The following is a 23,662-nucleotide window of genomic DNA, read 5'->3' as shown; positions in this document are numbered from 1 at the left end:
TCAAAGGAACCCCCTTATCTCCACCACCACTGTGTTCACCCCAGGCCAAGCCACCATCTTCCACCTGAACTATTGTAACTCCTCGTGTTCTATTTGCTTCACACATGGCCCCTTCAATCCATTCTCCGCACAACAGCCAGAGCAGTCTTCTTGAAACATAAATGGATCATGTCACTCCTCTGCTCAAACCCACCACTGACTTCCTATCATATTTAGAAGCCCTGCTTTATCTGGGCCTCACTTCCTCTTCTTCAATCTCATCTCATCCCATTCTGCCTCCTGCCTTCCATGTCCCAGTCACACTGACTGACTGCTTTTCGAGTCCTCAAATGTAACATGTTCTTTCCTGCCTCAGGACCTTTGCACTTGCTATCCCCTCCTTCCCAGCTCTTTGCATAAGTGGCTTCTTTGAGTCTCAGCAATAATGTCCCCTTCTTTGTCCTTCTTCACCACCTTACCTAAGCTGGCTCCCCAACCTTGATCACAGCCTACCCCTCTTATTATTCTTTTTTAGCATTTATGACTAACATAATTATTTTTTTGGTTGTTTATTTCTTGGTTACCATCTCATGTCCTAGAACACAAGTCCCACTGGGTATCAGGAACCCAGCCAGATGCTGGGTATGCAATGATTTCTCTTCCTTCTTCCCCTACTTATCAACATGAAGGCTCACTGGGGACAGGTGAGGTGAGTTTCTTATGCACCATTTTGTCAATGGTCTACCTCAGTGCCTGCCAGCCAGCACGTGACCAATGAAGAGTGGCTGCATCAGCTGAGATGACATGAGTGAGCGGTTGCATCAACTGAAATGACATGAGTGAGCGGTGCTGCCAACAGTCTGGGCAGAAAGGACCTGAATGCCAAGTGACCTTACAAACTGGGGACCTTATCAAAAACAAAGACAATGGAGTTTAATATTGGCGGAGTGCAAATACCATCTAGGGAAAGACCGAGGGGTTGATATTACGGCTCAAAACCAATTGTGGGCTCAGTTCCGGCTAGATTAGGCCTCTTACAAATACCTTGTATTTGTAAAAAGCTTTTAAATGGTGCAGAAAACACACCAATTATCTCATCTAATCTTCATATCAACCCAGGTGGTAGATAGGGCAAATGGAATTATCCGGAGTTTGCATACTAGGAAACCCATGTGTATTTTGATTACATGATTTCTTCAAGGTCACCCGGCAGGGCAGAGGTAGGGCAGGGACTCTGTGCCTTTTCTCTCCAAGGCTGCATGAGTTACACGACTCATTTATTCTAAGAGCAAAGGAACATGTAAACCCTCACATTGGGCACTACATACTCCTTGTTTCCCCATGCACACGTTCCTGGAGACAATATCTCGGACCAGTTCCCCTCCCTGGGCCCGAACTTCTGCCTCAGTGCCCATCCCGGAGAAGGACCATGCTATTTATTTATTTATTTAGCTGGTCAAATTTAGCAGTGGGGAGGTTGTAGACCCACATTAGTGACACTAATGTTAATAAATTCTGATAACCCACTACCATCGGACCAGCCAAGGACTGTGCTATTTAAAACAGGAACACCCAACTCGTTGAATATAAGTCTGCTAACTGGAATATTTTTTTCCTAAGTCTAGTTGTGGCATTTGCTTAATAAAAGCTTTTTGTAGTATACATACAGATAAATGCACATAAGTGTGCAGCTTAATGAAATCTCACAAAGTGAACATGCCCGTGTGCCTAGTCCACATGGAGACCCAGAACATGGCCAGCTTCTCGAAGCCCCCAGTGCCTCCCCTTAGTCACTATCCCCCCACAGGGTGGCAGCATCCTGAATTCCTACAGCTTAGATTAGTTCTGCCTCTTTTCTACTTTATATGATGACTGATAGATTTTTGTTCTTTTTCTGTGTCTTTTCCCTTACCTCAAAGACTAAATGGGTCCATGAGAGTCTAGGTTCAAATGATTCCCTTATTGAGAATAATGCCCAGTTATTTTACCCTGGCATTGGCACCTTGGTGTTTTATCTCTAATCTATGTTTCCCACTTGGTTTATGTGATGGTTAATTTTAGGTGTCAACTTGTCTGGGCTAAGAGATGCCTAGATAGCTGATAAAACATTATCTCCAGATCTGTCTGGGAGGGTGTTTACAGAAGAAATTAGCATTTAAATCAGTAGACTGAGTAAAGATTTGAGCTCACCAGCCTGAGTCGGCATCATCCAATCCACTGAGGGCCCAGATAGAACAAAAAGGCAGAGCAAAGGCAAATTTGCACTCTCCTCTGGAGTGGGGACATCAGAGCTCCAGGTTCTCAGGCCTTCAGACTCAGACTGAATTACACCACCGGCTTCCCTGGTTCTCCAGCCTGCAGTATCCCACGGCATACTGTGGGACTTCTTGGCCTCTATAATTGCGTGAGCTAATTCCCATAATAAATCCCCTTTTATCTACCTATCTCTCAGTCTGTCTATCTATCTTCTATTGGTTCTGTCTCTCCGGAAAACCCTAACTCAGTTTCTAATTCTTCAGGAACCTGGGGTTTAATCCTGAGTTTTTCTCTCCCTTCGCATCTTACCTTTCACTCGTGGTCAGCCCCTGGCGGTTCAGTTCAACAGCTGAAGTCATTTGAATATTTACTGAGTACTTCCTATGTGGAAGACCCTATACAAAAAGTTGGCGTATGGGGTTACATAAACCAGGATCTCTGCCCTGGAGGAGTTGACAATTTGGGAGGGAGAGAAATAGAAAAACAGATCACTTCAATATAATTTCATTTCTAAATGCTAGGAGGTGAGGAGGGAGTACACTTATACCAACCTAGGGACTCAGGAGGTTTCTAGGAGAGGCCAAGGTAAGATTTAATGAGCAAGAATGACCCAGAGAAGGCATAAGGTAATCCAGGCAGTAGAAATGATGAGTCCCCTGAAGAGCTTTTGAGAGGAAAACAGAAATGGACATAGCCACGCTCTCCTTGCCCCCAGCACCAGTGTTTGAAGAGGGCAGGAGGCAGAAGAGACACAGTCAGAGAAGTAAAAGAACAAGTAGGAAATGCAGCCACAAAGGCAGGCCGGGAGAGATTTTCCTGAGAACAAATGCCAGTTGCCTCGAGAGAGTTCAGTAAAGATGCATACAGAAAAGATCCCGAGACTGGGGAACTGGGAGGACATGGCTAATTTACCTGGCAATTTCAGAGGAATATAGGGATAGAAGCTAAGTTGCCAGGGGGTAAAGGGAGGAGAGAAGTGAGGATGAGGAAACAGGGACTGAAGGTGGCTCTTTCGAGAAGCTGAGCTAGGACAGGGAGGGGGTTGCAGGAACTGGGAGGACGCAGGTTTTATAAAGAAGCGGTAGTCAGCAATGAGATGCAGAGAAGGATTCCCAAGGGAGGGGGTTCTCAGAGGGGTCTTCAGTTCTCAAGGCTGGGAATAGGGGTCCCCCAGGGGAAAGTGGGGTTGTGGATAAAGGGAGATGGGGATGAGGGAATGCACCTCTCACGACCAGTTGCCAGGAAGCAAGGTTATTTGCTGGGAGTAGGGGAATATGGCAAGGCAGGGAATTTGAGGGCATTCAAGGGTGAGAGAGGTCACTTCCACGGGCTGGCTTCCGATCTGCTGGGGCTGGTGAATGAGCTGGGGTGAAGGAGGCTGGAGGGGCTGCACACCGTGCTTCTTCAGCACCCCTGTGCGTGAATCATGTGCCCACCTGTGTGTGTGCTGTGTGTGTTTTCCTCTAGAAAAACTAGAAAAGAAACACCAGTGTGTTTTTGTGCCAGATAGGTGCTCGCTTCGGCAGCACATATACTAAAATTGTGCCAGATAGATTCCCAGAACTGATGCTCTGAGTTAAGGGTGTGTGCATTTAAATTTTTGAGGAATGTTGCCAAATCGTATCCCAGAAAAGTAGATTAATTCCAACTCTCTACCAAAGATTTTGAGAGGGTCCATTTCCCTTTGCCATCACCAACCATGGATATTATTAATCTCTGACGATCCGATAAGTGAAAAATGATATTAATGACTAAATGTTTGTCCCTTTTGGTGGGAGAGAGCCTCCAGCCCCCTGGGAGCCACAGGGTCTTATTCTGCAGGGATCAACCACTGCACAGGAAGGTCAGCTCTCCCCTGCCTGCCCATAGCGTGGACCCTTATCTGAGACAGGTGTGTTCTTACCTTTACTCCCCCCCACCCCCGTCCCCATCCTGTGGGGCAGACTTGTCTTTTTCTCTTGTGCATGGTGGCTCCTCCATGCAAATATCTCACTTGCACTCCCAGCCACTGCTGGTACCCTGAGGACAGTGCCTCTTGATTGCTGGCACTCACAGCTATGTCTCTTCTGGTGGTCAGCCTGGTAGTGAAGATGTCATTCCATGGTCTACAAAGGGGTATTTTTTGGCCTTAAAAAGGAATAAAATTCTGACACATGCTACAACAGGGATGGTCCTTGAAAACATTAAGCTAAGTGAAAGAAAGACATAAAGGTACAAATACTCTCTGATTCCACGTATATGAGGTGCCTAGAATAGGCAAATTCATAGAGGGGGAATGGAGAATTATTGTTTAATGGGTGCAGAGTTTTAGTCTGGGATGATGAAAAAGTTCTAGAGATGTATGGTAGTGATGGTTACACAACAATTTGAATACTCTTAATGCCACTGAGTTGTATGTTTAAAAATGGTTAAAAGGATAAATTTTAACTTACATGTATTTTACCACAGTTAAAGAAAAGGAATGAAATACTAATACGTGCTACAATGTGGATGAACCTTGAAAACATGCTAAGTGAAAGAAGCTAGTCACAAAAGACCACCTGTTACATGATTCTATTTATATTCAATGTCCAGAATAGGAAAATTCATGGAAAAAGAGTGAAGGATTCATGGTTGCCAGGACCTTGGGAAAGAGGGGAGATTGGAAATGACCTCTAATAATATGGAGTTTCTTTTAGGGTGATGAAAATGTTCTGAAATTAGTGGTAATGGTTGGACGGCTTTGTGAATATACTAAAACCACTGACTCGTATACTTTAAAATGTTTTACTTTTAATGGTATACTTTAGCTGGGCACAGTGGCATGCCTATAGTTCCAGCTACTTGGGAGGCTGAGGTCAGAGGATGGCTTGAACCCAGGAGTTCACATCCAGCCTGGGCAACAAAGCAAGATCCTGTCTTTAAAAAAATAAAAAATTAAAAGGAAAAAAGAGACAACCCAAAGTGAGGAGAGTTATGATCTAGAATGGGAGTCTGCAAACTGAGGCCCGCTGCCTATTTTTGTACCAGCTAAGAATGGTTTTTATATATGAACATTTGCGATTAATTTGAGGATAGGACACACTAACTTTGAACACCAATTAAGCAAAATTTTATTTTCCCCATCCCCTGAATTCTATTCTTCTTCTTAGTAGACCTGCATTATAAAAATATTATACTCAATTATTATTATATTTTGAATTTCATTAATAAAAAATCTGTGGGAATTAATTTTTTTCTTATTATATGAGTACTTCACCTATATAGTATCAATTTTGCCTCTTGGTCCACAAAGCTTAAAACATTTACTATCTGGCTCTTTCCAGAAAGTGTGCTCCTGTTCTAGACTCCAGAGAGATGTTGAAAATAATGTTAAAAAGTACTGTATAAAGATGAAATAGCCCCAAGCTACAATTACCTCTCAAAAATAACACAGCCTGGAAATGACTAAAATTTCAATCAAATTAACCAGGTCACAAATGTTCTTGATATATTCTGCTGATTAAGTTTAGAGAAGTTAAGGAGAGAGGAGAAAACCTTGTTTATAGCAGCTGTAATAGAAAGAAAAATGAATGGAAAATGAAAGGAAAAGGAAATGAATAAGAAAATGTTCATGTATTTTTTAATTGATGATAAAAATAATCATATAAAAATAATGACCTTGAACACCTACAGATTCAAGCACTGAATACACACTTCATTATCCATACTTAATTCTTGTAAGAATCCTGAGATGCTGAAGTCAGGGCTGCCCACCCCCATACCAAGTCCAGTTTGCCAGCGGTAAAAAGTAGTACTTTGTCCAGAAAAATTGAAGCAAAAGAAGCTTGAGATTAGAGGGTTAATGGGCTTGACTGCTATGCTGGGAAAGAGCCTATATTCTGTTTCTTTTACCAGGTTATCTTTAGACTTGGAGGCCCTGAAGGATTTTCAGAAGCGGTGTGTGATGGTCAGTCCTGTGTTTCAGGGTGATAAGAAGGATGGCTTTGGGAGATAACTCTCTGGGCCAGAGAGAATGTTTTCAATAGTCCAAGGAAGAACAAGTGAGGGTCTGTGCCTGTATTGGATGAGAAGAGAATTCCACAGACACGTCCCTGCTTGAGCACAGGTGGTAGAGTGGACACGTGAGATGGGGGAGAAGGAGTCAAAGACCACTTCAAAGTTTCTGGTGAGGGCCGGCAGCGCGGTGGCTCACTCTTGTCATCTGAGCACTCAGGGAGGCCGAGGCGGGAGGATCACTTGAGGTCAGGAGTTCAAGACTGGCCTCAGAAAGAGCGAGACCCCATCTCTACTAAAAATAGAAAAAAATTATTCGGGTGTGGTGGCACGTGCCTGTGGTCCCAGCTACTTGGGAGGCTGAGGCAGGAGGATCGCTTGAGCCCGGGAGTTTGAGGTTGCTGTGAGCTAGGCTGACACCACAGCACTCTAGCCCAGGCAAAAGAGGGAGACTGTCTCAAAAAAAAAAAAAAAAAAAAAAAAAGCTTCTGGTGGCAAAATGTGAGAACCCAAATAAGAAACAAGTTTGTAGGAGGAGAATAATGACGCCATTAGTGGCAGTGTCATACAATTCCTGGAGAATACACAGGGCAGGTTGTCTAGGGCACAATTGAAAATGTGTGTCTAGAAGTTCAGAAAGACGTCTGTCTGGAGAGAGAGGTTTGGGAACCATGAGGATGGCTGACCTTGGAAGAGGAGAGGGCAGTGGAACAGATGGGGAGAAAGGGAAAATATTAGGGAAAACTAACATTTCTAGAGTTGAGTCTAAGCAACACTTACATCACTGAGAGGGAAGGGAGGAGTATAGGACTGTTAGCAAGACACTCAGCAAGACACTCAGTGATAGTATCACAAGTCTTTATCGAAGAAGAAAAGGACTGTTAAACCAGCAATTGGATTTGGTAATTGGGAGGTCACAGATAAATCTGATAAAGCAGGGAGTGACAGTGCCTGAGGGGTGATGGGGGGTGGGGTGGGAGGGGGGAGGAGGACAGGTGGGAAGGCCCGGGAGACTGGGACCCTGGAAGGTTTTTTAGGATTGAGAAAAATTGTGTCTAAGGAGGGGCAAGGAGACACTGAGGAAGCCACAGTTAATGGAATAACAATGGGGAAGGGGATAGACTTAAAAGCTCAGGGGGTCTTGACCTTGGAACTTCCTTTGTTCTATTCCAGAAGACTCCACATTCCTTGCTAATCAGAACACATAGTATGAAAGAAAGAAAAAAGGAAGGCAGGAAGAAAGGAAAGGAAGGGAAGGAAGGAAGGGAGACTGGCTGGGAAATGCTCTCATGCTGTCAGTGGTATAGAAATAAGATTGCCAGGCAGTGTTTTTCTCTGGGTGCTGGTCACAGAATCTCTGTCTCTTATTTTTCCCAACTTCAATGAGAGGATCAAAACCACCTGGCCTTCCAGTGTATACTGAATTTTGCAAGCCAACGCCTATATTTTAAAAATACAAAGTTATTAGAGAAGTGAGATGACACATTACTGATTGTCAAAGACACAGACCACACTTTCCTCTTTTATAAAATTCCCATAGATGCTGGCACCCCTCCCCCATTGATATGTGTGATGTCAGTTCCTAAAACCGTAAAACACGCAATTCGATGATAAAATCTGCTTCTCGCCACGTGAGGTCAGGCGCTGTCCACAAGTTATGTCTCTCAAGAGTTGCTCTGGAAACTATTGAATTACCCGGTTAGTAAAGCAACCACGACATTGGTTTCAAGATGGAAGGTAAGAAAGGGTTAATTATTATATATATGTATATATATAAAAAATATATACATATTTGCTATGTATCCAGATTATTTCAGCAATGGCTCAAAAAATGTGGTCCGCAAACCAATAGCATCAGCATCACCCGAGAACGGGTCAGAAATGCAAATTCTGGAGCCTCACTCCGGACCTCCAGCCTCAGCAACTCTGGGGGTGGGGCCCAACCACGTGCATCTTAGTGAAGCCCTCTAGGTGGGGCGGCGGTGCGCCGCAGACTGAGGGCCTTTCCGCTCAGCAGCCCGATGACCTTACGCTTGGGCCGCACCTGGGGGCATCTGAGAAATGCAGAATCTCGGGCTGCACCCCAGACCCTAACTCAGAACCCGCCCCCTAACACGACGCCCAGGGAATTCAAGTCTGAGAAGCCTTGGTCTACACTGCCGTGTCCGCATAACGTAATGAGGACATCCTTTCCAGTAAGTTAAAAAAAACCTGACAGCCTAGCTGGAGAAGCGGTGAAATTTTTTAAAAGATACAACCCGTAGAGCCCAATGCGCGGCTAACTGCCTGATTATCACCCCGGAGCGATGACGGTGCTCTGTGTCAAGCAGGGTAAAAACAGGGTGAGGGAGGGATCTGGAGGGGAAGACTCGGGGACGAGCGCCGTGCATTCCAGGTGGTCCCCCAGGAGCAGGTGTGACTGGCCGGAAGGGTCGACAAGGGGGGCGAGCGTTCTGCGCGGGGAGGGAAACGAGAGGAACGGGCAAGGGGAGCTGAGTGCGAGGCCCGGCTGCTCGGGGAGCGCTCGCGGGGGCGCGGGGACGCGGGGACGCGGGGCAGCCCCTCCCCTGGGGAGGCCCGAGGGCAGGGGGCGGGGGCGGGCCCCAGGCCCGCGCGGGGGCGGGCGGCTCCGCGGTTCCCCGCCCCCGGCCCGCCCCTCCGCGGCGCCATTTTGCAGGCGGCTGTCGCGGGGACCGGAGGCGGCGGCGGCGGCGGCGGCGGCAGCTGGCACTGCGGCGCCGAGGCGCGGCGGCAGGACGGGGACCCAGCAAGCGGCAGCCAGGTGAGAGCCAGGCCGCTGCGCCCCACGCCCGGCCCGCGGGCCGCACCTGCCGGTCGGGCCGCGAGGTGCCCGCCGCGCCCACGAGGCCGGCCTGGCACGGCCCCGGCGCGCTGTCACCGACCCCGCGGCGCGGCCTGCGCGCCCCCACCCCGACCGGTCTCCCCGGGCCCCGCGCCCGCCGGCCACCCTGGCCCCGGGGCCTGCGATGCCCGGCCGCCCCCAGCGCCTGCCGCCCCGCCCGGCCGGGTCCCGGGGGCCCCCACCCCTGCCTGCCTCGGGAGCCGCAGCGCGCTCGGGCCCTCAGGCCGCGCTCCGGGGAGGCAAATGGGGTCCCCCCGGGGCCCGGGTGGCCGCCCCCGCCCCCTCCCGGGCTCTGCGCCCGCGTGTCCTGGGGTCGCTCCCCCCGCCCTTCCCAGGTGGTGGTGCGGGCATCCCCGCGCCCCCTGGAATTCGGGGCCATCAAGAGGGGCGGCGAGGAGGGAGGGGTGCCTTTTACATTCTTGCTTTCTTCCCTCCTACAAAGGCTGCGCTAAGTCATTTTAGAAGCGGCTGCTCCGACCCCAGGGCCTTTCTCTCTGGCCTGTCCCCGGGGGTCGCAAGTCTCCCTGTTGCCACCTTTCGGGAAAAAGAAATTGACGTTTCGAGTGTGACTACTTTAAGGGCGCGGAATTTTCTCCTTCATTTGCCCCTAGATGTCCCCTTGTATGGGTAGCTGATGGGAACTCGGCCTACAGGCTGGGGGGTTTTAAGCATGACTGATGGGAAATCATCAATTGTCAGGGCAAAGGGTAAACGAGGGCAGCTGCAGGTGGAAGAAAGTCACCCAGAAGGGCGTTCTGCGTCTGGGGCATTTGCAGTAGCGTTACGTTACTTTTATTCTTGCACTGCTGGGAGACGGGAGGGAATCGATGCTGTTCCGGCTGACATTTGGGTCATCTGTGTGCAGAGAAGTCCCGGGATGTGCCGGGGCATGGGACCTGGAGTCCCGAGACAGCCTGGTTTGAGCTGTCATTAATTGGCCATGTGACCTCCCTCAGCCAGTTTCCTCTTCTCTAAAGCGAAAGGCTGGAGTCAGGGTGGCTGGAGCATTTTTCTTTTTTCTTTCCTTTTTATGTTTTTGTATTTGAGAGCTGTTGAGTTCGGGCCTCACCATTTCCAATTGTCTACACCTGCCTTTTCACCTCTGCACATGACTTTGCCTGCTTCCCCTGAAGGTGTTTGACCCTGGTGAGATTTATAAAGGGCCTTTTCAGCTCAAAAATTCAGAATTCTGTACTGGGTTGTGGTTGGCTCTTTCAGGGTCACTTGTGAATGTATTACTACTGTTCTTTTCACTCATCTAAAATTTATTTATAATAGCTTTTGGGCACCGGTGGGTGTGTACACCGTAGGCCCTCATGGCACACCTGTTAGTTAAAAGGAGGCGGTGGGTGTGTCCAGCCAACTACGTGTTCCACATGACATACTGAGCGTGAGGTATCTGCTTTCTAGACTATTTCCTTTGCCAAAATGGCAACCAGCTTTTTTTTCTCTCTTTTTAATATCAAAGCATTTCTCTTTTGGTTTTTTTGCTTGGAGAATGATTTTTTTTTTTTAAAGAAAATAGGTATTTTAGGAACTTTTTGTATTGGCAATTTTTTAGATGGTTACATGGCAGTTGTGTTCTCTGACTGTGGCACAGTCCATTAAGCTTAGTTTAAACATCTGTTAGGATGTTTAAAAAATGCTTATGAAAGTACCTGGTTAGATTATTGTAGAGGGTTTTGCTGAGTTTCATGCCATACTACCTATCTCATTTTCATAGCAAAGTCTAGTGGATTTAGCATTGCGGAAATGAGTTATGTGTCCCAGCGGCAAGCTCGTGCAGCTAGCTATCCATTCATCCTTCGCTCAGTCTCCATGCCATGTACTGTTGAACAAATCATTATTGAATAAAACTCATTTTTTTTCCCCCTCCCAGAGCCACAGGTCTAGTTTGTTGGGTGTTGCAAATCTGAGTTGGCTATTGCTATCCTCGATAGCCAAACCTGGGATGGATTTGGGGACCCATTTCTGGTACCACTGGTAGCTTAAGGAATTTTCCCATTTTGGTTAAGGGAATTAAGTCAGCAGTAATAATTTGAAATTATATGGCGCTTTGTACTTGTAAATGAAAGCTTTTTAAAAATGTATTTTTATTTAATCCTCTTAGACTTTTTTAATTTAAACATCTTACATTCGGCCCCTGACCTGTTTCTAGGCCTTGCCTATAAAACGCCACATACCCGATGCTGGATAACCTCATTAATTCGTTTTCACACCCTGCTGTTCTTCCAGTTGTTCTCTCCTCAGAGGGCCTGGTGTCTGGGCTTTCTTTCATTCTTTCAGTAGGGAACCTTCCTGCTCCAGGTTAAGCCGTGCATTACTGCGACCGGGTTTAAACAAGCCCTTTGTGCATTCTGCTGCGGTTCTCATTTTCTCTCTGGCTTTGCTATTTAGAGCCTGTTATTTTGTCACAGGTTCTAGGTTGTCGGTTCTCCCATAATTGAAGTCTGCTTTCAGCTTGCACCTTTCATAGGCTTTTCACATATTTAATACATGGTTTGAGTGCCTAATTTGTGCCGATCAATATCCTTGGTGCTCCGGATGCCGCAGGGAGAGTCCCTGCTCACAGGGAGCTCCCACTGGACAATGAGACAATGAGACTTAGTGCCATGAAGAATAAGTCTGGCAGGATTTGGGGTATTCGGTGTTGGAGTGGGAGCTGACATTGTTGAAGGATAGACAGGGAGGGAGGGTCTGTTATGCTGCTCAGGTTGCCATAAGGAAATACCACAGACCAGGTGCTTAAACAACTGAAATTTATTTTTTGCTGTTCTGGAGTCTGGGAAGTTTAAGGTCAAGGTTCTGGTCAAGTTGGTTTCTGATGAGGGCTCTCTTCCTGGCTTGTAGGTGACCACGTTCTCCCTCCTCACATGGCCTTTTCTCTGGGCCATTTCTCTCTCTCTCTCTCTTCCTATAAAACCACCAATCCTATCAGATCAGGACCCCACCCTTAAAGGCCTCATTTAGCCTTGATTACCTACTAAAGGCCCTTTCTTCAAATAGACAAATTTGTATTCTCATAAAACCACCAGCCTTATCAGATCAGGGCCCCACCTTAAGACCTCATTTAGTCTTAAATACCTCCTAAAGGTCCTGTCTCCAGATACTGTCACATCTTGGGGTTAGGGCTTCAACATATGAATTTGGGGGAGGGGGCGGAACAATTCATTTCATAGTGGAGGGCATGCGTCATCTTTGACTAAAGTTGTGAAGGAATCGAGGCCTGTGGATATCTGAAGAACATTCTGAATGGGTGATGCAAAGGCCCTGAGTCAGGAGGAGATAATTTAGTTTTGAGGCTGGAGGGACAAGGAGGGGCAGATCCAGTGAGGCCTGTAGATTTTACCCTGAGGGATATGGGAGCCATGGGAGGGTTTTGAGTAAAAGAGGGTTGTGGACTGATTCAGCTTTTAACAAGCATACTGTGGCTGGTGCTGTGTGAGAATAGACTGAAGGCAGCACAGCAGGGAGACCGGCCAGAGGGCTAGTGTCCGGCAGAGGTGACAGTGGTCTGATTCTGAGGTGGGGCTGAGGAGATTTGCTGATGGACCAGAAAGAAAGTGGAGGGGCACCCCAAGGTTTCTGGCCTGAGCACCTAGAAAGAAAGTGGCCATTAACTGAGATGCCCGAGGGGACAGTTTCAGGCATGTTTAGTTGTATGCCAACCCTACCTGAGCTGGAAAGGAGAGAGTGGATGTTTGGGGGAGGTTGTCCTCAATGCACATGTAAGTCTCCTTGGGAAGTCTCTCTGTCCTTTGTCTTTCTCTCTCCTTTGACCTCAGATCTAGGCCTTTCTAGGGCCCTCCATGGATTCCCTCCGTGAGGGAAAGTGGCTTTCTTTGGTCAATGCTCAGGAAGGCCTTTTCTACTCATGAGGTCTTTCCGCAGGTTGTGCCGAAAGCAGCTGATGGCTCAGGCTTCCTTGGGCATCTCACTGAGTACCTGGTGGAGGTCACCCAGCTGGACTGCCTCCTCTTTTCTGTGTGTGACTCTTACAGAGTTCAGTCTTCTCATCTTCTCAGCTGAATGCGAGTGCGGTTTATTATGATGGCCTTCTCTGTTGGAGCCTCTGTAAGCAATATAGGGGCCCTAGAAGACAAGACAGTGAATCCTATGTGACAGGGCCAGTGAAACAGTGGTGGCACCCACGGGTATGGATTATGTACTGGGCACTTGAGGTCATTATTGCTAGTTCTGACAGCCAGCAGGCAGGGCGGTTCTGGACCTTCATTTTATCCATGAAGGACCTGGAGCTCGTGTAACTTCTCTAAGTGAACTCCTGAGTCTAGAATTCTGCTCTTAATGCTCCATTAGAGCATGGGGCCCTCACCGATAGAACACTGTTCCCAGAGCTTCTCCGAAGCTCTGGGTTTCTAAGTTCCTGTTGGTATAGAAGAGGGCAGAGAAGTCAGCATCAGTTGGGTGCCAGGTGCTCTGCCCAGCACTTTGTGTGTTCACTCATGTTCAATCATGGCAGCCCTCTGGGACAGCTATTTAATTATTCCCATCTTACAGCTGAGGATGCTGAGGTGTGGCAGGAGGGCAGCTCCTTGCCCGAGGTCATGGTGTCACCAGGTAGCAGAGTCATGATTTGACACTAGGCTGGTGGATTGCCAAACTCAACATTAGACTCTACTCACACCGTGCCTCTGTGTTCCAAATGGTTTTCAAGGACTTGGGATTGAAGGTAGGGTTGGGCTGGAGAAGGTGGGAAGGACATTGCAGATGCAGGGTCAGTGTGAGCAAAGGGCAGAGGTGGAGGGGCATGCGAGGGGGCGACTGGGTCCAGACAGTTGGAGGGATGTTGAGGATGTGATGGAGGTGAGGTGGGAAGGTCCTTTGACACTGTATCATGGGGCTTGAATTTTGTTTGGAAGGCCAGACTCCCAGAAGGGGAATGACTTGTTCAGATGTGCATTTTAGAAAACTCTGGGGCAGGGTGGAGGGGCACTGGGAGGAGGCCAAGGCTGAAGGCCAGCAGGACCCTACTCTTGCCCTGCCTTCATCTGCCGAGCTTCATTCCTGGCTACAGTGTTTTCCTTTGTGCACCCCAGCCTGGTTCCTTCTGTTAGTTCCCCCTCTTCTTCCTGTAGGAATCTTCTCCCCGCCACCCCCCCCAACACTTAGACTTTTTTTTTTTTTAAACTGGCTTCTCTTTGTTCAAGCGAACACATACATACCCCAGCTTCATTTAAGTATGTTTGCATAAGCTTTTTCATTCTGGACCATCATTTCATCACAGAGGCTTTGTGTCTCCTTGGGTCTCCAAGGGTGGTCTTCTCCACCCTGCTCCAGACCGTAAGCACTGCTGCGTCCTTGGCCTTCAGGGAGAAAATGCCATTTCTCACATATTCTACTTTAGTTGGCATTTCAGCCTCAGATTTGGCTTGGCTTTATTGACTCCTGCAGTGCTGGCTGAAATCCTTTGCTCTCTCCAAGGGCAAATCACCTGGCTGGGGGTTAACTACAAACCCTTCCTTGTCTGACAAGGTGGATCCCCAAAAGAGTTTCCCATTCAGAAGTTCTGGGGTGAGGCCTGAAAATTTGCATTTCTAGGAAGTTCACAGGTGACTAGGATGCTGCAGGTAGGGGAACCAGCAGCACCTGCTCTAGCAAAGAAGGTTTTATTGCAACACAGCCAGGCTCATTCAAGAGACCGTATTAATCCTCAAGTCTAACATACTTGCTCTCTGGCCCTTTATGGACAGCATTGACTGACCCCTGCTTCACAATAAGATGTATGTGATCATTGCTAACAGTTTTCTATTGAGTTCATGTTTCTTTTTATCAAGAGCTCTCTATATTTTAAGACACAGTTTCATAAATTATTCCACAGATGTATGGTAGTGGGGAATATATGCATAATTCAGAATGTTTAGGAGTATAATAAGCACGACACTTCTTTTAAGTCTTCTGTTTTATCTAAAATTAATGTAAATTTTTCATTCTATTCCAGAAACATCAGTGCTTGTTTTAATATGAAACATTCTTCCTTTATAATCTTAGAATAAAGTTGATGATGCTACTAGGTATGTTGTATTTGATCCTTGCCTTCACCCTGCTTCAAAAACATGCTACAGGTTAAGTATCCCATATTCGAAATGCTTGTGACAAAAAGTGTTTTGGATTTTTTTGGATTTTTGCATATTTACATCATACTTGTTGAGCAGCCATAATTTGAAAATCTGAAATCCAGAATGTTCCCACGAGCATTTCCTTTGAACGTGTCATGTTGGCACTTAACAAGTTTCAGATTTTGGATTAGGGATACTTAGTATTAAGATTTGCATTTTTTGTCCTATATTGCAAATGTTTTTTCTATGCTTTGAATTCAAGTCTGTCAATCTTTTTTTCTTTCCCATGCCTTCCTACCTCAAGATTTTATAGACATGCACTGATGTTTCCTCTTAGTTCTTCTGAAAAGCCTATAACCTAATTTTGGAGTGTGCTATGAAAGTAAAGATTATTTTTTCCCTCTAGTTTATGTTTTTCTCAGCATCATTTATTCATTTTATCCTTATTAACTTAACACCTTAATCATATGCTGAATCCTTGGATCTGTTGTGAGATTTATTCAGTTTATTTTTTGCCATGACCTTACTATTTTATTTATTTATTGTAGAGATAGGGTTATCTGTGTTGTCCAGGTTGGTCTTGAACTCCTGATCCCAAGTGATCCTTCGGCCTCAGCCTCCCAAAGTGCTGGGATTATAGGCATGAGCCACTGAGCCAGCTGTTTATTTTTTTGGGACAGGGTCTCGCTCTGTTGTCCAGGCTGGAGTGCAATGGTGCAATCACAGCACACTGCAGCCTCCAACTCCGTGCTCAAGTGATCCTCCTGGCTCAGCCTCCCAAGTAGCTGGCCTTACAGACGCGTGCCACCTGCTAACATTTTTATTTTTGGGGTCAGGGTCATGCTAATGTTGCCTAGGCTGGTGTTGAACTCCTGGTCTCAAGTGATTCTCCTGATTCAGCCTCTCAAAGTGCTGGGATTACAGGCGTGAGCCACCATGACTGGCTCAAAATACTTTTAATGGGAAATTTTGTTAAATGTGTAAGTTAATTTGGGGAGACTTGTCATCTTTATAACATAGACTTGGTTCTGTCTACAAACAGAACAAGTCAGTTTCTCTAGATTTTTCCTATCTGTATGGTCTATAGATTACTTGTTTATTGCTCTGTATTTTAAAATATTTGCTATTAGAGTGAGATTATCTCCTCTCATGCCACCAGCAGCCTCCAATTTCCTAATTGCTACAGAGCAAGTATAAAGCAAGTATATTGCTTGTAATCTAGATGTCTTATAACTGACTGACCACTTATGTTAGTCGGGGTAATTAGTGCCAGCTAAAATCTGTGGCCTAACAAAATTTTTATTTTTTGCTCACATTTTTTCTAGATAGTTCTCTAAGTGGCGATTTGGGGATCTAGGTTTCTTCTATCTTATAATACAGCTGCTTCACGATGTGGCCTCTAAGTTTGCCATGGGAATTTTGTGCATGGGAGATTTTTTTATGGGCCAAGTTTGGAAGTAATAGCATTTTCTTCCACAGTCTGTTGGCCCCTATTTTTAGATGCAAGGGACTGGGAAATGGAGTCTTTTAGTGTATCCATGAGGAAAGTGAAATGGCACTGTGTTTGACATACTACCTAATCAAATTGTTACTCTTATTTTTCGGTGGATTCTCTTGAGTGTCTTAGATAGGCAGTCATAATATAGGTTGAACATCCCTAATCTGAAATGCTCCAAAATCTGAAATTTTTTGAGCACCAACATGATGCAACAAGTGGAAAATTTCACATGTGACCTCATGTGATGAGTTGCAGTCAAAATGCAGTCAAGGCAGGGCACAGTGGCTGGCCTATAATCCCAGCTGTAATCTCAGCACTGTGGGAGGCCAATGCGGGAGGATTGCTTGAGGCCAGGAGCTGGAGACCAGCCTTGGCAACATAGTGAGATTCTGATCGCTTAAAAAAAAAAAAAAAAAATTAGCTGGGTGTGGTGGCCAGCTACTTGAGAGGCTGAGGTTGGAGGATGGCTTGAGCCTAGCAGTTTGAGGCTGCAGTGAGCCATGATCATGCCATTGCACTCCAGCCTAGGGAACAGAGTGAGACCTTGTCTCAAAAAAAACAAAACAAACAAAAAACCCCAAAAAACACAACAGTCAAAACTTGGTTTCATACACAAAATTATTAAAAAAAAATACAAAATTACCCTTAGGCTACGTTTATAAGGCATATATGAAACATGAATATTGTGTTTGACTTGGGGCCTATCTCTAAGATACCGCATTATGTATATGCAAATATTAAAAAATTAAAATATTATTATATATGCAAATACTAAAAAAATTAAAAAAAAATCTGGTGCCAAGCATTTCAGATAAGGGATAGTCAATTTGTAGCTGCAAATGATCATTTTGGTTTTTTTTTCTCGCTGTAGTTATACATTTCTTTTTCTTAATGCAATATAGAGTATTTGCAGAACAGGTTTAATTGATAGTGGTCCTTTTCGTATTCTCAAATTTTAATGGAGTGCAATATTGTATATAATCTTTAATGGTATTAAAAAAGTGTCCTAATTACAATATCATACATAGTGTTTTTTTTGATGAACAAAGCTAGTTACCTTGACATTGGCCCTGAGATCCTCACAAATATTCTCAGTAGAATCTGTCCTTATTCTTGTGGTAATTCTCCAAATAAGTTTCATTTCCCTGCTGATTTGAAGATGACCTCAAATTTCTTGCCGCAAGGAGTTACATGAGCTGAATCTTTGCTCAGCTTTGTCCCAAGGGCTTCTATTTTTTAACTCAGGCTATCGTATTGTGTAGCTGCTTGCATCTTTTGCATCAGAGATTCCGACCCGCAGTGTTTGAAGATGTTCTCTCAGAGAAGTTTTATCGGCTCTTATTTTTCTTCCTTTATTCTTTCATCCATGTGAAGATAAACTGAACACGTTAGCACTATCGATTTTGCTCTTTTCTCCTCTCTTTTCCTCCAGCTAAGTCACCTGGCTGCTGGTGGGGGTCTCCTTTGTGTGCCTGCCTCCCAGTGTGAGTTCGGGCCCTGCATTTCCAGGCTGCCCTTCTTGCAGCTCTGCTTTCCCCCCACGTGGCAGTGATCGGTGTACCGTTCCCTGCTGAGCTCCCTGTGGGGTCTGCCATAGACTCTGCCAGCAGGAGCCCTGAATTTAGAGGGAGCAGGAAGCTCCTCTGAGCCCTGCTCAGATCCTCAGAAGCTCTGGGAGGTGGATGGGGTAGGGAATTCTGTTTTATTACTAGACCGACCCATCAGAGTAGACAGGGGGTCAAGTTTACTTTTTCTGATGTTTAGTTCAGTACTTAGGGTGATGCCCCAAGGTGACTTCAGCATTTTTTCAATTTCTGTTTTTGACTCTGAGATCTCAGGAGCATTTAATGTTTTATTTCTTGAATTGGTGTCCATCAACTCCTAAAATATATTTTTCAGACTTTTTGTTTTGACTGACCCACTTTTCATCTCTCTATACATAAACATCAGTGTGTTTGTGTGTGTATCTCAAACAAGTTTCACACCACATAACCTTTTCTTTTGTAGAGACAGCTGTCACCCAGGCTGGAGTGCAGTGGCGCAATCTTAGCTCACTGTAACCTTGAACTCCTGGGGTTAATTGATCCTCCTGCCTCAGCCACCTGAGTAGCTGGGACTGCAGGTGTGCACTACCACACCTGTTAATTTTTCTTATTTTTTAGAGGTGGGGGGGGGTCTCCCTATGTTATCCTGGCTGGTCTTGAACTCCTGTCCTCAAGTGTTCCTCCTGCCGAGGCCTCCCAAAGTGCTGGGATTAGAGATGCAAGCCAGGTGTGAGTCATATCACCTGGCCTGTGTGCAGTGCTTTTTATTTGTATTTCTCTAGTGATTAATGATGTTGAGCACCTTTTCTTATGCTTATTGGCCATTTGTATGCCATCTTTTGGAGCTATGTCTTCACATTCTTTGCTCATTTTTTAATTGGGTTATTTGTCTTTTTATTGTTGAGTTATAAAAGTTCTTAAAATTTTCTTCAGTTCCCTTATCTAATATGTAATTTGCAAATGTTTTCTTTTATTCTGTGGGTTGTCATTTCACTTTCTTGTTGGTATCCTTTGAAGCACAAAAATTTTTAATCTTGTTAAAGTCCCGTTTATCTATTTTTATTTTGTTGCATGTGCTTTTGGTGTCATATCCAAGAAACCGTTGCCCAACCCAAGGTCATAAAGATTTACTCCTAAATTTTCTTCTAAGAGTTTTATAGTTTTAGCTCTTAGGTCTGTGGTCCATTTTGAGTTAATTTTTATATATGTCATGAGGTAGGAGTCCAACTTTATTCTTTTACACATGGACTTCAGTTGTCTCAGCACCATTTCTTGAAAAGACTACTCTTTCCCCCATTGAACTGTCATAGCACTCTTGTTGAAAATCACATGTATTTCTGGATTCTCAATTGTATACTATTCATCTGTATGTCTATCCTTATACCAGTATATACGCATATCCTTACACCACATTGTCTTAATTACTATAGCTTTGTATTAAGTTTTGAAATTGGGAAAGACGTGTCCTCCAATTTTGTTTTGGCTATTCTGGGTCCTGTGTGTGTCTTATATGAATTGCAGGATCGGTCTGTCAGTTTTTGCCAAAAAGGCAGATGGGATTTCGATAGTGATTTCACTGAATCTGTAGATGAGTTTGGGTAGTATTGCCAAGAATTACATATTTTTAACTGAAAAATTTCATGAGACAATATTTATCTGCACTTAGGAGCAATGCAATATTCGAGCCTAGTCTAGTCTACTCCATTCCATTTGTTTAAACTGAAAAATTGCTGGCCCCAGCCCACTTCATTAATTACTCGCTCACATAGGTCATTCATTATCTGGTGGTTGAAAAATGTGCTTCACATCAGTGGTCCTCAAGCTTGACAGCAAATTGGAATCACCTGGGGAACTTTAAAGCCATAGTGATGCCTGGTCTCATCCCTGAGACTGGAATGCAGTTGATTGGGAGTTCAGCTTGAACACTGGAGTTTTAAAAAATCTTCCAGGTGATTCCGCTGTGCAGCCAGGGTTGATGCTGAGAACCATTGCTATAAATGAACTTAAACTCAGGTATTTACTGCTTCTAAAACCTTTGTGTAGTTGACCAAACATACAGTGGGGATGGAAATGTGCATATTGCACACTATAGGTGCTCTTGTCACTCTGAATGTATTAGGTCTGTTTAATAGGATCACTGATGTCATTCTTCTGAGAAATTAAATGATTTTGCTAGATTGACTTCTCCATGGGTACGTAGAGTTGTTCCTGGTCTATGTAGAGAGCAAAGGTAGAGCAGAGTTTCTGGAGCGTGTCTGTCATTTCTCAGGAATTTTTATCTTTTACCTCTTTGCAGTAGGAGATGGATTGAGAAGAATATACAGGCAATTCATAGCTATTTCAGTAATTGTCGTATAGAGAACACTGAAGCTACTAGAATTACTACTGACATATATGAAGCTATTGGTCAGAATTGAGATCAGAATTTCCAGAAAAATATCTGGACTGGCATCCTGTCTTAGATTAAGGAATAGTAGGATTGTGGTAGAACTCTTATGCATAAAGTAGCTTGTTTTTACTTATTGGATATATTTTTTTTCTGGTTATATTTGAAAGTAAAATGGACACATATGTAATGTATAACTATTTGTTTCAAAATAGAAATTATACAGAGGCGTTTGAAACCTGTTTTTTACTTAGCAATGTATCTTAGACATGTGACTAAATCATTACATAGTTCTTTAAAACGTGCTTTTTAACAGCTCATTTGTGCTGAATGCATCATGTTTTATTTGACAAATCCTTCTCTTGTTGGGTATTTAGCTTATGAGCCATTTTTTTGCTGTGGTGGACATAATACAATAGTGAACAGCCTTGTACATCTGTGTGTTTTTCTGATTATTTCTTTAGACTAAATTTTTGGAAGGGACATCATTTACATTACTAAGGCTTTGGCATATGCATAACATACATGTCAGATTCATCCTGCATTCATTCAGGTTAACACTGGGATTTACTGCCATCTGCCATATTTAATTTTTTTTTCTTTTTATTGGCTAATTTGTGTGAAGAATAGAGTCACTGTTTATTTTGCTTTCCTTTGGTAACTAGTGAATTTGAACACTTTAATGACTCTTTGGCCATTTGTATATTCTCTGGCTCCTTCATATTTTTTTTAACCAGTTTTTCTAGTCTTATGTCAGTCTTTTTTTTCCTGGTGATTTATAGCAGTTCTTTTTATATCAAGGATATTAGCACTTTTAATAAGTATTATAGATATTTTCTCTGTTTTGCCCTGTAATTTTATTTTATGATGTATTGGAGAAGTAAGTTTTATTTGTAAATCATTTTTCTTGGGATTTAGTTTTCAAATTAGAAATCTCATTTTTCAAGCTTTAAAGTGTCAGAGGGAACATATTTCTTAAAAGATGAATAAAAATCTATCAGAACATGATTTTGTTTAAATTTCAAATTTGCTTTACTAAAATATGTTTGGCGTAATCAGCTGCCGCCTTTGAATTTTTTTTTAAAAAAAAACTAGAGTTTGAGGAAGATTTTTCAACATCGTTGTCCTGGTAAATGTGAACTTTCAGTGGAATGGCCTGGGTGCTCTTATTTCAGACAGCTAGAAGGGGGTGCCAGGCGTCACAGCTTTCCACTCAAGTTCAAGTATTAATACTTTTGGTGTTTATTCCCTTTGGGCACATATGTCTTTTGGGTTGATGGTGCTCTTTTGCCTTAATTAAGTTTTGCACCAGTAGTATTTAAAAGTAAAATATGAGACTTTTGTCCTACTTAGATAACAGCCTTAAATGACTCTTTTAAATTATATCCTTTAGGCTTTTTATTTAAAAATGGGCTTCCGTTTGTATTCCAGGTCTCCAGATACTCTTGTCCTAGCTAGGTTTTAAGGCTTGTTAGTCCTGACTCCTTGAGGCTGTGGAGGGGAACTTAATGTGTGTAGCTTCCCAGCATCTGGCTGGCTCGACACAGCATGGAGTAGGCACTGAGCGCCCTCTCTATATATCCTGGCGTTTTCCTCTTAATGGTTTCTACGAGAAATGAGAGTAGCCTGGGTTCTGGATCTCGGGCTGCCTCCACCTGGGTGTGAGTCTCTGCTTTCACCCTGTGCCCTCCACTGCCCACGGAGGATGGGGCTGTGGGATTTCTAAGCCCTTTGTGTTCGTTCCTTCCTCCCACCTTCATTGAGTACCATCTTTGGGCAGGGTGACGGGTCAGATGCTGGGACACAGCTGGGGCGAAGCAGCCTGCCTGAGACTCAGGCACCATGTTCTGAGTTCAGAATTTTGAACCTGAGTCACTTTAAACTGGTTATTATCTAGTTGTGATGATTCCTAGACACTTGAGAGGTCTGAGGAAGTTTTGGGGCTAGCCTACATAAAATAGGCTTTTCAGCTTAGTTGAAAGTATACAGTGCTTATTCACATACAAAGACTCAGTTTAATAACGGAAAAATAGAACCATTTGTTTTAGCTGAGTTTGACTTATTACCACCGATAATTGCCATTGGACTGTGTTTTTAACTTTGTCACTTTGCCAGGAATATAAATTGGGGCATTATTCTTAGATCTTCACGTAATTAGGAGGACAGGCGAAGCCCCCGTTTTTTTTTTAATTGAGAGTTTATTATCCAATTCATTTTTATTTATTTTTAATTTTAAAAATTTAAATAAATTTAAAATTTGTACCTTTTTGGTCATTATCCAATTTTATTCAGTTGATTACACAACCATTCTAGCACCTCTTTTTGCCTGGAGAGTTGATTCGTTTTTTGTGTTCATAAATAATTTGAGTGCTTTATTTTTTTAAAAATCTCAATAGATTTAGGAGGTACAAGTATTAAAAAAGGGTTTATCATTTCCATTTCTGTATAAAACACATGGGAGAAACCTAACCAATGAACACACAACTGTCACCACATGAAAAAGTGCTTTTATCAAACTTCGAGTTTAAGAACATACAGATGTTTCTTTTATGTCTACAGGAATTGCCTATGTTTTTCCATTTAACTGTTTTTACAGATTCCACATATACCCATTATTTCTTCTGTCCCAGTTACAGTACAATGACAGGGAGGAATAGGGATAGTTTTCTGCTGTACCTTCTTTCTAATCAGAGATTTGTGCATGGGAGGGATCACACCACCCCCAGCTATGGTAGCCTTGATAAGAGAATCCAATTCTTCATCACCATGGATTGCAAGCTGCGAGTGCCGTGGAGTGATATGCTTTGCTTTGACATCCTTGGAAGCATTACCTGCCAGCGCCAGCACCTCAGCAGTGAGGTACTCCAGAACCGTGGCTCCCACCCTTTCGTGGCTCGTGGTGCAAATCTTCACGTATCTGTGGATGCGGCCCACAGGAAACTGTAGCCCAGCTATCTGTGAGCGAGACACAGCCTTAGCCTTAGCTGTGGCCTTTCCACCCTCCGCTCAGCCACATGCCCTCCCACTGCCGCCGGGCGCTGCCGCTCTTCTGTACAAGTGTTTTTTTGTTGCATGGATGTATAA

General features: G+C 44.3%; 1 protein-coding gene across 2 annotated transcripts in view; it reads left to right on the top strand.

Moving 5' to 3' along the window:
• Positions 1-8,909: 8,909 nt before the first annotated feature.
• The window catches only part of SLC23A2 (solute carrier family 23 member 2), a 110,147-nt gene continuing 95,394 nt past the window's right edge, over positions 8,910-23,662 (top strand). The window contains exon 1 of one of the 2 annotated variants that reach the window (XM_045529049.1): positions 8,910-8,992. The gene's annotated coding sequence lies outside the window, so the exon portion shown is untranslated. The remainder of the gene's footprint in view (positions 8,993-23,662) is intronic. The other variant, XM_045529048.1, reaches the window with a different exon arrangement.

This window comes from Lemur catta, chromosome 17 (assembly GCF_020740605.2).
Source record: "Lemur catta isolate mLemCat1 chromosome 17, mLemCat1.pri, whole genome shotgun sequence".
Taxonomy (NCBI): domain Eukaryota; kingdom Metazoa; phylum Chordata; class Mammalia; order Primates; family Lemuridae; genus Lemur; species Lemur catta.
Note: the sequence above shows the minus strand (reverse complement) of the source record. Positions and strands in the feature narration are given on the sequence as shown.